This window comes from Desmodus rotundus, chromosome 11 (assembly GCF_022682495.2).
Source record: "Desmodus rotundus isolate HL8 chromosome 11, HLdesRot8A.1, whole genome shotgun sequence".
NCBI classification, from domain to species: domain Eukaryota; kingdom Metazoa; phylum Chordata; class Mammalia; order Chiroptera; family Phyllostomidae; genus Desmodus; species Desmodus rotundus.
In genome coordinates, this window is record NC_071397.1 from 61,934,910 (window position 1) to 61,949,922 (window position 15,013).

At 40.2% G+C, this 15,013-nt stretch overlaps 1 protein-coding gene and 1 pseudogene across 3 annotated transcripts in view; both read left to right on the forward strand.

Moving 5' to 3' along the window:
* CEP57L1 (centrosomal protein 57 like 1) overlaps window positions 1–9,091 on the forward strand; it is an 86,942-nt gene extending 77,851 nt beyond the window's left edge. For all 3 annotated transcript variants that reach the window (XR_006654187.3, XR_008425508.1, XR_006654188.3), the window contains exons 15-17: window positions 6,800–6,913; window positions 7,766–7,962; window positions 9,001–9,091. The gene's annotated coding sequence lies outside the window, so the exon portion shown is untranslated. The remainder of the gene's footprint in view (window positions 1–6,799; window positions 6,914–7,765; window positions 7,963–9,000) is intronic.
* Window positions 9,092–12,703: 3,612 nt separating this feature from the next.
* Window positions 12,704–14,115, forward strand: LOC112296916 (NADH-cytochrome b5 reductase 2 pseudogene; annotated as a pseudogene).
* Window positions 14,116–15,013: the final 898 nt, after the last annotated feature.

Below are 15,013 nucleotides of genomic sequence, written 5' to 3' on the forward strand. Positions count from 1 at the left end.
TTTGCATAAGGAATATTTATATTATTATGTAAGATTAGTAAAATGTGTGCATGATAGTAATGGTCATGTAATATATAGATAAATCACTTAAAGGACAAAGACCAAAATTTAAGCAATCACTGTCTTTGGATGGAAGAATAATGAATTTCCCTGTTTTAGTTTTTACATATTTTCTAAATTTTCTTTTTTCCTTTTTCATCAACTTTTTGATTTTGAAAGTTTTTGTTATTTACTCTTCTGTTATATGTTACAGCCTTACTACGCATACAAATTAGTTCATTAACAACTAGTTACTAATTAATAAATGCACCACAAAGAAACAAAAAATGGTGACATTCTATTTGCAAGTCGAACTGCTGTCATTATCTTCATTGAAGATTCTCTTTACCTGTCCTTTCTGGCACTCCTCACTCCACTGCGAATATCAGTGGTTCTCACTGGAGAGAAGGAAAGAGTGAGGATGGAGACATTTGTCAATGGCTGAAGACATTTTTGTTTGTCACTGTTTGGGGAGGGGAGTAGGTTGCTACTGACATCTAGTGAGTAAGGCCAGGAATGCTGCTAAACATCGTACACAGAACAACCCCCACCACAAGGAATTATTCAGACCCAAATGGTGATAGTGCTGAGGCTGAGAAACCTTGGAAGAGTCTAAATTTTTATATGGAGTCATTAATCTTCTGCCTAAAGAACTACCTTAAACATTTCTTGTAGTTCAGATCTTCCAGAAACAAATTCTCTCCACTTTTATTTTTTTTGAAAAAAGTTTTTATTTGCCTTCTTTTTAAAAAAGTATTCTAGTTGAGTATTTTAATATAGAATTATATGTTGATAATGGTTCTGTTTTATCACTTAAAAGAAGCTGTTCCATTGTCTTCTGCCTTGCATCATTTTCATTGCCTAACACGCTGTGTCTGTTTGTTCTCGGAGGCTTTCAAGATTTTCTGTTAGTGGTTGAAGCTATTTGATTATGATATCCTTTGATGAGGTTTTCTTTGTGTTTATCTTCCTTGGAGTGGGTTCTTATCTTGGATTGTGATCTTATCATTTTCATCAATTTTTTTTAAGTTCAACCATTATTTCTTCAAATATATTTTCTCCCCCCACCCCTCATCCTGGGGCTCTAATTACAGAGACGTTAAATCACTTCATATTGTTCCCTAAGTCACTGAGGCTCTGTTAGTATGTTTTCAGTCTCTTATTTCCCTTCAGAAGTTCACTTTGTAGTTTTTATTGCTATTTCTTCAAGTTCCTTAACCTTTTCTTCTTCACTATCTGATCTGCTGTCAATTCCAACCAATACCTTTTTCATTTCATATATTGCAGTTTTCCTTTCTACGAGTTCTATTTGACTTTTTAATATTTTAATTTTTCTCCTCCTGCTCACATTTTCCTTTCAATCCTTGAACATACTGAGCATATTAATAATAGTTCTTTTAAAATACTTTTTTTTGTGCTAATTTCATCACTGGTGCCATTTCTGGGTCTGTTTTGCTTCATTAATTTTTCTTCTGCCTATGGGTCATTTCCCTCCTTTTTTTGCATGTCTAGTAATTTTTTGGATACTAGACATTGCAGGTTTACATTATATAATAGAACGCTGATTTTTTAAAAATTTCTTTAAAGAGTGTTGTACTTTATTCTGGCAGACCATTAAGTTGTAGATCAGCTTTATACATTCGAGACTTGATTTTAAGCTTTGTTAGAACAGTTTTAGAGTAATTTTTACTCTAAGGGTAGTTTATCCTCATTATTAAATTGTGACCCCTTAGCTGTCTCTCCTGAATGCCCCAGGTATTCAATGAGAATTCCTCACTCTGTCTGACTGGCACTTGAACATTTCCTAGCCTAATATGAACTTTGTAAACTGTTCAGTTTACAATCCTTTAATCAGTTATTCTTTGCACAGCCTCAGGGAGTTTCACCCTCTGTATTCATGGCTTAATAGCATAAAACCAAAGGATTTCTATGCAGATTTCTGGAGCTCTTTCTCTCCATAACTTCCCTCTTCTCCAGTCCTCAGTCCCACAAACTCTAGCTGACTCAGCTTTCCAAACTTTCATTTCTCCCCTTAGAGAAACCATCGTGCTGTGCTTAAGATTCCCTTTCCTTCTTCATGGTTCAGAAATTTTCTTCTTCAGGCAGGTAATCAAGGTTATATTATGGGGCCTATCTCATTTGTTTCTTTCAAGAACCACAGTCCTGCATTGCTTGTTGCCCCATGTCAGAAAGCAATTGCCTTGCGTATTTTGTCCTATTTTCTAGTTTTTTATGATGGAAGGGTAAGGCTGGTCCAACTTATTTCCTCATAGCCACTATTATTTTTATTATCAGAAATTAAACATTTAAAAAAAAGAGTTGGCTTATTTAACTACTTTTAAAAAGTAGTTAAATAAGTAGTTAAATAAGCCAACTACTTATTTAACTACTTTTAAGTATAAATAAAATTTTTGGTCTAAGGTTAAAAGCTCTAATATTACCTGTAGTATGCTTTGTATTTTAGAGTCATAACTTCAGTTTTTAAGAAATTTTAATCTTAGCTTTAGACAAGTTTACAAACTTTCATGTAACTGCTAAAATTGTTCACTAACTGATAAATGAAACCAAAATCTGTTGGACTGACAACAGATCACGTAGATTTAGAAATGCCTGCTTGCTTTATTTAAATTTAAATGATATCTTGAGCCAGGTTTTTAAAAATTCTATTTTATTGATTATGCTATTACAGTTGTCCCAATTTTTCCCCCTTTCCCCCCTCCAGTCAGCACCCCCCACTCCCTCAGGCAATCTGCCTACTCTTGTTCATGTCCATGGGCCATGCGTATAAGTTCTTTAGCTACTCCCTTTCTTATACCATTCTTTACATCCCCATGGTTATTCTGTGACTACCTATTTGTACTTCTTAATCCCCTTACCCCTCACCCATTCTCCCACACCCACCCTCCAATTTTTTTATCTTTAAACTTTGGCATTTTAATTATGATGTGTCTTGGAGTGAACCTCTTTGCATCCATCTTGTTTGGGACTCTCTGTGCTTCCTGGACTTGCAAGTCTATTTCCTTCGCCAAATTAGGGAAGTTTTCTTTCATTATTTTTTCAAATAGATTTCCAATTTCTTGCTCTTTCTCTTCTCCTTCTGGCACCCCTATGACATGAATGTTGGATTGCTTAAAGTTGTCCCACAGGCGGCTTACACTATCTTCATTTTTTTTGGATTCTCTTTTTGTCTTGTTCTGATTAGTTGTTTTTTGCTTCCTTATGTTCCAAATCATTGATTTGATTCTCAGTTTCATCCACTCTACTGTTGTTTCCCTATAAATTGTTCTTTATTTCAATTAGTATATTTTTCGTTTCTGACTGGATCTCTTTTATGCTGTTAAGGTCCTCACTAAGTTCCATGAGAATCCTTATAACCAATGTTTTGAACACTGCATCTGATGGATTGCTTATCTCCATTTCATTTAGCTCTTTTTCTAGAGTTCTGATGGCCCTGTTCTTTCATTTGGTCCATGTTTCTTTGTCTCCTCATTTTAGCAGCCCCTCTGTGTTTGTTTCTATGTACCAGGTAGAGCTGCTTTGACTCTGTGTCTTGGTATTGTGGCCTAAAGTACTAGGTGTCCTGTAGGGCTCAGTGGCACAGCCTCTCCTATCACCCAAGCTGGGTACTTGAGGTTTGCCCTTGGTGTGGGCTGAGTACAACCTCCTCCTGTAGTTGAGCTTTGGTCGCTGTTGTCAGATCAATGGGAAGGATTTACCCAAGCCAGTCAGCTGCAAGGGCTGGCTGTGACTGCTGACTACAAACCTCCACCCTCCTTGGAGGATCAACTGTGCAGGGGCAGGGTGGTGGTGCTCTGATGTGGTCTGTAGCTGTTCACTGGGTGTGCTAGCCCCTGGGGTTTCCCAGGCGGTGCAGGCCAAGATAAGCCCCAATCTGTATTTTGCCTGGGGCCACCTTGTCTGAGTTATAAAGCAATCTGAAATAGCTGCTACTTGTGCTGGGCTTGGAGATTTCCCAGCAAAGCCAAGCTATGAATCTAGGCTGCTACTTCTGGGCCTGGGGCTCACTGAGTCCAGCTGCTGCTTGTTTGAGAAGATTTAGGAAGTTGTGATGCAGGAGCCAAGACTGTTCATATGAAAAAACAGGTTGGGTGGGTACATAAGTTATTTGGGGCGGAGTCTCTGGGGATCTCCAAGGCAGGTCAAACAGTCTTAGCCAGATTGATGGAATCTTAGATACCGCACCAGTCTGCTGGCTCTGTGGGAGGAGGGCCCAGAAAAGGGACAAAGGCCTGTGCTTGCCTTGATGCCAGATATCTTAGCCTCCCCCTGCACTCCAGTAGTGCACCTCAAGCTGCCACCCTGTCGCTGGAGCCCAGAGGGAGTGAGTCTGAGTAGGTAAGTCTGTGTGTGGATTCTTTAAGAGGAACTGCTTAGGACTCCAGCATTTTTTTCCCACAGACTCAATCCCCACTGCTTTTTGCAGCCAGAAGTTGTGAGGACTTATCTTCCTGGCACTGGAGCCCTGGGCTGAGGGGCCTGGTGAGAGACTGGGCCTCCTTGCTCCTGAGATATCCCTCCTAATTTTTTTGTTTAATATTATATTTTATTGATTATGCTATTAGTTGTCCCATTTTCCCCCCTCTATTCCCCTCCGCCCTGCATACCCCCTCCCACCCACATTCCCCCCCTTTAGTTCATGTCCATGGGTCATACAGATAAGTTCTTAGGCTTCTACATTTCCTATACTATTCTTAACCTCCCCCTGTCTATTTTCTACCTACCATTTATGCTACTTATTCTCTGTAGCTTTCCCCCCTCTCTCCCCCTCCCACTCCCCTGACGATAACCCTCCATGTGATCTCCATTTCTGTGGTTCTGTTCCTGTTCTAGTTGTTGGCTTAGTTTGCTTTTGTTTTTGTTTTAGGTGTGGTTGTTAAGAACTGTGAGTTTGCTGTCATTTTTACTGTTCATATTTTTTATCTTCTTTTTCTTAGATCAATGCCTTTAACATTTCATATAATAATGGCTTGGTGATGATGAACTCCTTTAACTTGACCTTATCTGGGAAGCACTTTATCTGCCCTTCCATTCTAAATGAAAGCTTTGCTGGATAGAGCAATCTTGGATGCAGGTCCTTGCCTTTCATGACTTGGAATACTTCTTTCCAGCCCCTTCATGCCTGTAAGGTCTCTTTTGAGAAAGCAGTTGACAGTCCTATGGGAACTCCTTTGTAGGTAACTGTCTCCTTTTCTCTTGTGGCTTTTAAGATTCTCTCATCTTTAATCTTGGGTAATGTAATTATGATGTGCCTTGGTGTGTTCCTCCTTGGGTCCGACTTCTTTGGTAGTCTCTGAGCTTCCTGGACTTCCTGGAAGTCTATTTCCTTTGCCAGATTGGGAAGTTCTCCTTCATTATTTGTTCAAATAAGTTTTCAATTTGTTGCTCTTCCTGTTCTCCTTCTGGTACCCCTATGATGAGGATGTTGGAATGTTTAAAGATGTCCTGGAGGTTCCTAAGCCTCTTCTCATTTTTTTGAATTCTTGTTTCTTCATTCTTTTCTGGTTGAATGTTTCTTTCTTCCTTCTGGTCCACACCATTGATTTGAGTCCCAGTTTCCATCATCACTATTGGTTCCCTGTACATTTTCCTTCATTTCACTCAGCATAGCCTTCATTTTTTCATCTAATTTGTGACCAAATTCAACCAATTCTGTGAGCATCCTGATTACCAGTGTTTTGAACTGTGCATCTGATAGGTTGGCTATCTCTTCATCACTTAGTTGTATTTTTTTCTGGAGCTTTGATCTGTTCTTTCATTTGGGCCATTTTTTTTTTTTTGTCTTGGGGTGCCTGAGGCACAAAAGGTTAAGTGCCTAAGGCAGGTTCTGCTGAAAGGATTGGTGTGCCCGACTGTCTTGGAATGTGCAGGTAAAAATGCTGGAAGAACTTGTCCCCGTGTAAAAAGTCTAACCGCATCCACACAACTACGGTTCCTTGGAAAAAAGCATGTTCTCAGTGGAAGGGATCACTGCTCTTTTCTTTCCAAGTTTTCCCTCCCTCCTGAATTTTTTAAAGATTATTTATTTATTTTTAGGCAGAAGGGAAAGGAGGAAGAAAGAGAGGGAGAGAAACATCAATGTGTGGTTGCCTCTCGTGCATCCCCTACTGGGTACCTGGCCCACAACCCAGGCATGTACCCTGACTGGGAATCAAACCAGTGCCCTTTGTTTCCCAGGCTGGTGCTCAGTCCACTGAGCCACACCAGCCAGGGCTCCCTCCTGAATTTTTTTCCACCACATGTGGATGTGGGATCAGCATGCTCTGCATCTTCACCCCTCCTACCAGTCTGGATGGATGTGGTTTCTTTAATTCTATAATTGTCAGACTTCCATTCAACTTGATTTCAGTTGGTTCTGAGTGATGGTTGTTCTGTATTTTAGTTGTAATTTTGATGTGGTTGTGCGAAGAGGCGAGCCGTGTCTGCCTATGCTGCCATCATGACAGGAAGTGAGCCAGGTTTATTAATTTTATGATCTTCTTGTAGAAAAATCTATATTTCCAAAATAACCTGAGACTAATTTTTCTACTGTTAGTGTTCTTAAGATTTAATTCAGTCTTCCTATTATAATTGTATTCTGTTATTTTTTAAATTGAATTTATTGGGATGACATTGGTTAATAAAATTATGTAGGTTTCAGGAGTACAATTCTATAATATATCATCTGTATATTGTATTGTGTGTTCACCACCCCAAGTTAAGTTTTTAAGTATTAATTTTGTTGTTTTTGTTGTTGTTAAAGTATTATATGGAGAGAATTACCCAGCTGGTCCTGAGTAAATATTTACAAATGCTTTGGTGGAAGAGGTTTTGCCAGCACTGTAAGATCATGGAGCAACTTTATCCTCTTTACAAGGTAGGAAGCACATGAATAGAACCTGTGGGCTATTCTTCACATGAAACAAAAAGGCTTATTCATATATTATTATTAAGTATAGTCATCATGCCTATACATTTGAATTCTAAACTTATTCATCTTATATAACTGCAAATTTGTACCCTTTGGCTGACATCCCCCCCATTTACATAAACACACACACACACACGTGTGTGTGTGTGTGTGTATATGTGCATTTAAAAAATCCATTCACCCATCAATAGACTCTTTGGTTGTTTCCATAGCTTGGCTATTGTGATTAATGAGATGGGAATATAGGTATCTATTTGAGATACTGATTTTGTTTCCTTCAGATATATTCCCATATATTTTTAATATGTCGAGGAATCTCCATACTGTTTTTCATAATAGCTATACCAATTTACATTCTCATCAACAGTGTAACTTATCAATTTTTTTAAAGTCATGGCTAAAGATGGGAAAGGAACTAATGGATGTCTGTTCTGCCTGTGGCAGAAGATATTGGTACCTATTTTTATAAATGAGATTTGAAGGAAGCTGTATATGATAGAAAATAAATTTTTCTTCATAGACTTACCTTCCTCTACTATAGATAAAGAGCTAAGAAGTCAACTCCAGTTACCAAATATCCTTATGCACTGACTTTTTACTGGAGTCTCTCTCCTGCAGAGTCTGAACAATGTGACCACTGCCCTTGTCAGTCAAATTCAGAGTATAAAAGAATTTTGATATTCCAAGAGCCCCTTATTTGGCCTCCAAATAGTACTGCCCTATGCTTGGAAGCAAGTGACACAAGAGAATAATAAGGCTTGCAAATAACCAGGTTCTGTCTTTGCATCTCCCTTAAAGTGAACCAAGTTGCCTACATTATGCAAGAGTACAGCGATGCCCTTCGGAGAGCTGATAGATCGCCTGCTGCATGAGAAAACTTTCTTAGGGGAAAAAACAATCCTCCTAACTTAGTGAGGCAGGAAGACCTGACTATTTATACAAAGTGCTTAGTGTGTCACCTGTACTCGCTCAGGACCATTCACCACTGCCTGCAGGTACGTAAACATAGTTGCATGATGATGCCATGCCTTCCCAGGATGGCCAGCACAGTGCTTTCTCACACCTGTCACTGAGTTTGGGCTGTCAGTGTTTGTAGTCCACCTGCCCTACAAATGACAGGAAAATAATGGGTCACTAACTCTTTTCTTTGAAACCTTTGAAATCTTTTTCTTTTAGAACCGTTAAGTTAGCTTTCTTAAAGATGTCTCTGTTGTATTACTTCATATTCACTCTGTTGGTTCTTGTTTTCATCACCTTGTTTAAGATTTATGCTGTTCAATATAAATCCACTTTTTAATTCCGCAATATCTAATGAGGGTCTAATATATGCCAGGTACGTATCCTGGGCCATGTAGGGAAGATATAGTCTTTGCTGAAAAGTAACTGGGCCCCAGGATGATAGGAAAATGGGCAAGTATATAGCCAACTGAAATACAGTGTGATAAGAAAGAACAGAGTAAGTACAGGGTAGAGAGAGTCACAGAGAGGCCCTAACCCAGGCTAGAGGCATCAAAAGGAGTGACGTGATCATGCCACCTAAATCTCTTCCTAATCCTCTATATCTTATCTCAGTGATACCACCAACCACAGTTACCCAAACCAGACACCTGACCATCACCTTCACATTAACCCTTCCCAGTCAGTCACTGTGGGGTCTACCTCTGAATCATCTCTTCCCAGTCACATGGTATAATAATGATCTGCTTCTTAAGTCTGGGTTTTCCCACTAAACTATGAACTCTTTGAGGTTCTATGCCTTATTCATTATTGTATCCCCACCATCTCACCCAGTACCTTGTCCATTATGGGTGCTTGATCAATGTAGACCTGCCTAGAGGTTATGGTCACTTAGAGTTGGTGATAGTACTGGGCCTCCCAGCTCCAGATTTTGCCTCTCTTGATTGGGAAGGTTACTGAGGCCCACCTCTACCTCTCCGTCCTCTATCAAAGCAAAGAACTGCTCCTGAACCAAAATCTGGAAGCTTCTGTGAGAACTGAGTTGATGTGTGGTCTCTTGGTTGTGCCTTCTGTAGGCCCACCAGTATTTGCCCATCTCCAACGTGCTAAGTGTAGCTGTTGACGAAGTGCCTGAGGTTGGTCAGGAAGATGAAAATGTCCATGTCAGTCCTGATATCCAGGGTTCTGCATCTCCAGGCCCTATGGATACAAGCATTCCAGGTAAGAATTAGTCTTCTTTCCTCTAGAGTAATGTGGAAAAAAGGAGGTTGTGACCTTCCACAAGTGCCGTTCATGTGCTGTTTTGTTACATGATCTTGCTTGACATTTTTCTACACACCAAAAGTTATATATTCTTAATAAATATGTATTAACTTGATATTTTATGGTGAAAAAAATAACAAACACTTTTCTTTGACATCATTTTCTCCATCTTTATAACTAGCAAATTAAGAGAGAGGGGGGAAAGCCGTGGATTTGAAATCATAAGTACTGAGCTCAAGACCTGGTTCTCTTGTGGTCTCTCTCTGGGCCTGCTAGTTTAGTACATTTCCTGTCCTTGGCCCTCAATTTACTCATCTCCAAAATAAGCCTTCCAGCTTAACTGATCTCTAAGATTTCTTTCATTTTGAATATTACATGATTTTAAAAAACTTTCCTTATCTGACTCAATAGTCTTCCCACCCTTACCTTGCGTTACAGATGACTAAGAAACCTGGTCAGGTTTCTACCTGAGGGGCATATTTGCTTAGGGTATGGATGTGGTGCCTCTGGAGAGGCAGCCAGCCTGGCGGGGAATCAAAGATAGTATCTCAAAGGAGCGAAGTCCAAACTCGGTACTTGTAGAGATAATCAGGAGTGAGCCAGGCGAAAGGAGGTGAAAGCTCTCACCTTCTTCTAATATGTTAGTTAATTTATAAATCATACTCTTTGTTTACCACAAAGAACCACGGGTAGTTCTGCTCCCACTAAGTCACTCCCCAAAGGGTCTGTTCTATTTCTTTTGCAGGCCGTGAGAAGCAGGGCAAAGGGTCCTGGCTACCTCACCCAGGAAGCCAGAACCAAGAGTTTGCTAAATAGGCAGGGCCCAGGGTGGTGCACACTGTAAATCCTTGCAGAGTATATTAGGCAAGGAGTGGAATGGCCCTCCTCATCAGCAGGGCAGGCCGTGCCTCCGGTTATCTCAAAGGACTCTACCATTTCTCTTCCTGTTTGGTGTTCACTGGTCTTAATGCTCTTGATTTTGGATTTTTTTTTCAGGGCTAAAGAGAACTGAAACTGCTTTCATCCTGCCCCAGCACATGACAGAAAGAGAACTGAAACCTTGCTGAGGCTCCTGCTCTCCCATTTCAACATCCCATATGACAGGGAGGGGCTGAGGGACGCTGCTAAGGAAACAACTTTTTCCCTGGTACTTGATGTCCTCTTTCTCAATACAAATATAGGTGTTCATGAAGGAAAACTCTAGTATTTGCCACAAGGTTGGATACTTACACTACCATGATTGTTTTCAGAGTGATAAGATATAATAGTAATAGGTGAGATTTAGCTTAGAGTTGGACTTGCTCTCTGTAAAAGTAATGGCACCCTTGAATATCCAGTCCAGAGAGTTTGTAGAATTTATTTTTCTGCAGGATTTAAAGGAAAAGGTAGGTTATAGTCCATGGTAGATGATATAAATGTAGCCAAGATTTGGCAAATTTGCACGGTGGAGTTTTCTAGTGTTTAAAAGCCCTTTGATTCTCAGAATCTATTGCAATAACTTTCCTATTGGTAAAATGCTTTATATTCAATAGAGTATATATTGTGTACTGATTTTTTAAAAAATAGAACACGATTATATGTCTATACACAATTTCTATACAATCAAAAAAATAAAACACCACAGTAAAATGATAGTAAAAAAGATGGTATTTCATTTGCAGTACATGAGAAATAACATCTCTAGTCATAAATGAGCTTTTAGAAACCAGTAACAAAGATACTAATATTCTAAGGGAAATGAGAAAAAATGAATAATACAAATGACTATAAAAGCTTAAGAATATCTTGAAGGTGACTGAGCTGCCCAACGACAGAAGAGCGATTCTCTGCAATCTCCCACTGTCAGAAACACCGACACCCAGGGTTTGCGCAGTTCTGTGTGCGGGGATTGTCAGTCACACAGCCTGCCCCGCCGCGCCACAGTGCTGCACGTCCGTAAAGAACTCATGTTATCAGAAGCCGTGTTAAAATTTGTTTCAAAGGGGAAAATAGGATTATGTATAGAGAGCTTCAAATTTAAAGTTTTTAGCCAGAGTTTCAAAAATAAGGATATTTTTCTAGCTCTGGGTGTATAATATTCAAAACCACATATATTTGGTAGATAAAAATAATAAACTGATTAATTCAAACAGGCAAAAATTAAAATCTGAATGTTTTTGAATGTTCTTCATATAGAAAGGAGACACTGTCTCCTCTATCACCATTTGCCTTGACCTTGAGGTTTTACATCCATTTGTATTTGTTCCAGCATTGTTTTACTGGGATTGTTTCTATTAGTACGTAACACAGACTCCAAGCTCCCGGGACCCAGAGGTATTCCATGTCCTCTGTTCCTCTGAAGGTGCTGATGTTTTGCTTTTGTCTTTCTTTTTAAATCATCAGCAGCACCACCTTCAGCAGAACACGTCTATGGGAGTGTTCTTACCCTCATTCTCACCAAGTATTGTAAAAGACAAAAACCAGAATTGGAATAAGATAGTGTTTAAAAAGAATCAAAATAAATAAAAAATAAATTTTTATTTTTAGACTATCGTCCATGATAACAAAAAGACATGAATGAGGCTGCTGAGCAGTCTGTTCCCAAAGAACAGCTTGTGTCCTTTATATAACAATAGCTTCCACTTTCGATTCTCCTATAACATATTAGATGCAATACTAACTGTTCTCCCAAAATCATTGATTACATTACAACAATTTCTTTGTGTATGAAGAGTTCCTGTATTTTGGGTACCATTTATTCTGTCTAATGCCCTAGATCAGGATCAGCAAACCTTGCAACACACCACCCATTTTTAAAAATAAAGTTTTATTGGAATAAAGCCATTCCGTTCATTTATGTATTATCTACGGCTGCTTTCACACCACAAAAGTGGAGCTGAGTTGTTGCAACAGAGACTGGTATGGTCTGCAATGGCTGAAATATTTACTCTCTGGCTCTCTAAGAAAAATTTATAAAGAACTTTTAAAACTCATTACCAAAAATGCAAACAATCCAATTAAAAAATGTGCAAAGGACCTCAATAGACACTTCTCCAAACAGGACATATAGATGGCCAGTAGATATATAAAAAGATGCTCAACATCACTAATCATCAGAAAAAATGTAAATTAAAACCAAAATTATACCTGTCAGAATGACAGGTATAACTATTACCTTCTACCCATCAGAATGGTTACCAACAATAAAACAACAAACAACAAGTGCTGGCGAGGATGTGGAGAAAAGAGAATCCTTGTGCACTATTGGTGAGAATGCAGACTGGTGCAGCCACTGTGGAAAGCAGTCTGGAGTTATCTCAAAAAATTAAAAATGGAACTGCCTTATGACCCAGAGATTCCACTTCTGGGAATATATCTGAAGAAGCCCAAAACACTGATTCAAAAGAATACATTCACCACTGTGTTCATTGCAGCGTTGTTTACAATTGCCAAGCCATGGAAGCAGCCCAAGTGCCCATCAATAGATGCATGGATAAAAAAGCTGTGGTACATTTATACAATGGAATACCACAAGACCATAAAAAAGAAGGAAATCTTGCATTTTGTGATAGCATGGATGGAACTGGACAGAATTATGCTCAGTGAAATAAGCCAGTCAAAGAAAGACAAGTATCATATGATTTCAATTATATGTGGGATCTAATGAACAAAAAAGAGTCCGGCTGAGTTGACCAGGTGTGGGGCAGAGTTGGAGGCAGGTGCAGAAGCTGGACTGACCGTGGACAGGACCCATCCCTGCTCCTTGCCATCTCTGTCTTTGGGGTTATGGTACTTCTCTTGGCCCTGAAGAACATGAACTCAAGGAGACATCTTATCACCTTACAGAGCCCTGAAATGAAGTACCCAGTGTCCTTGATTGAGAAAGAGCAAACCAGCCACAACACCAGGAGGTTCTGCTTTGGACTGCCCTCACCAGACCATGTTTTAGGACTTCCTCTAGGTAACTATGTCTATCTCTTGGCCAACACTGATGGTGCTCTGGTGATCAGGCCGTACACACCTGTGTCCAGTGATGATGATCAAGGCCTTGTGGACTTAATTATAAAGATCTACTTCAAAAATGCACACCCTAGTTATCCAGGCAGAGGGAACATGACCCAGTAGTTGGAGAACATGAAAACTGGGGACACCATTCTTTTCAGAGGGCCAGCTGGGCACCTGTTCTATCATTGGCCAGGGAAGCTTTCAGTCAAAGAGTACAGAACAAGCAAGCCTGAAGAAAAACTGGCCAGTCAACTGGGAATGATTGCTGGGGGCACAGGGATCACGCCCATGCTGCAGCTCATTTGCCTCATCACCAAGAACCCCAGAGACTGGACCAGGATAGCCCTCATCTTTGCCAACCAGACAGAGGAAGACATCTTGATGAGAAAGGAGCTTGAAGAAGTTGCCAGAACTCACCCAGATCACTTCAATCTGTGGTATACCCCGGACAGGCCTCCTGTTGGCTGGAAGTACAGCTCAGGCTTCATTACCGCTGACATGATCAAGGAGCACCTCCCTGCTCCTGGGAAGTCCATGTTCATCCTGGTGTGTGGCCCACCACCCCTGATCCAGACAGCTGCTCACCCTAACCTAGAGAAGCTGGGTTATACCAAGGACATGATTTTCACCTACTAACACCTTCTTTGCTCTTAGCAAACTTCCCCAGTCCCTTACATCTGTTTCAAAGTAAGTTCAGTGTCACCTCGTTCAAAAGTGCCTCCTAGCATGTTGTTGGGCATGCTGGCGCTCCTCTCTTTGGGGTTGGCCTAAGAAGGGTTTAAGGGGCTGGGGACAAAGTGGCTTCTGGAGTCTTCTTGCTTGGGGAGGCCTGAAGCAACTCCATTTTAGTATCTTTCCCCTTGGTCTAGTGAAATAAACTTCAGTACAAAAACAAACAAACAAGCAAAAACCCTAACAAATGAAACAGAAACGGACTCACAGATACAGCGAACAGACTGACAGATGTCAGAGGGGAGGGATTTGGGGGGGCTGGGTAAAAAAGGTGAAGGGATTAAGCAAAAAAGAAAAAACCTCATAGACACAGGCAACAGTGTGGTGATTACGAGAGAAAAAGGGAGGGGGGCGGATATGAGAGGGTGAAAGGGGGATAAATGGTGATAGAAGGGTGATAAATGGCTGGAGTGGTGAACACACAATATATAATATACAACATACAGCTGATGTGTTATGTAATAGAATTGTACACCTGAAACCTATATAATTTTATTAACCAATGTCACCCCAATAAACTCAATAAAAAGAAAAAGTTTGCCACCCCAGCCCTAGTCTAGCACTGGCTCACTGAACTGCCTGCCCTGATGGATATGATCTGTATCTGGTCTGTCGAATATGTTAGCCGCTAGTCCCGTGCAGTTACTGAGTGCTTGAACTGTGGGTAGCGCAATGGAGGAAGTACATTTTAAACTTTATTTCACTTTAATTAATTTACATTTAAATGTTAAACAGCCACACCCTGCTGGGAGCAACAGTATTGCATAGAACTGCCTGGGATGTGCCAGCATTAACTGGAGGCACCGTTAGCTCTGTGGTTCATTGAACTCTCTCTGTTATTCCAGAAACCTTTGTTGAGGCCCTAGGACGTGCCAGCACTGTGGTAGGTTCAGAGTGTGTGTTTGTGTGTGTGATAAAATATGCGTAACAAAAGATGTTAACCATCTCTAAGTGTGCAGTTCAGCAGTATTAAGTACATTCACATCGCTGTTCAGCCTTCACCATGTGGTAAGTTCTTGGGAGTCATAGCCTGTTCCCTGAAGAAGCTCGTTGTGTTGAGGAAATCACCATACAGTGTGGCCAGTGTGATAATGAAGGCTCTACCACAGG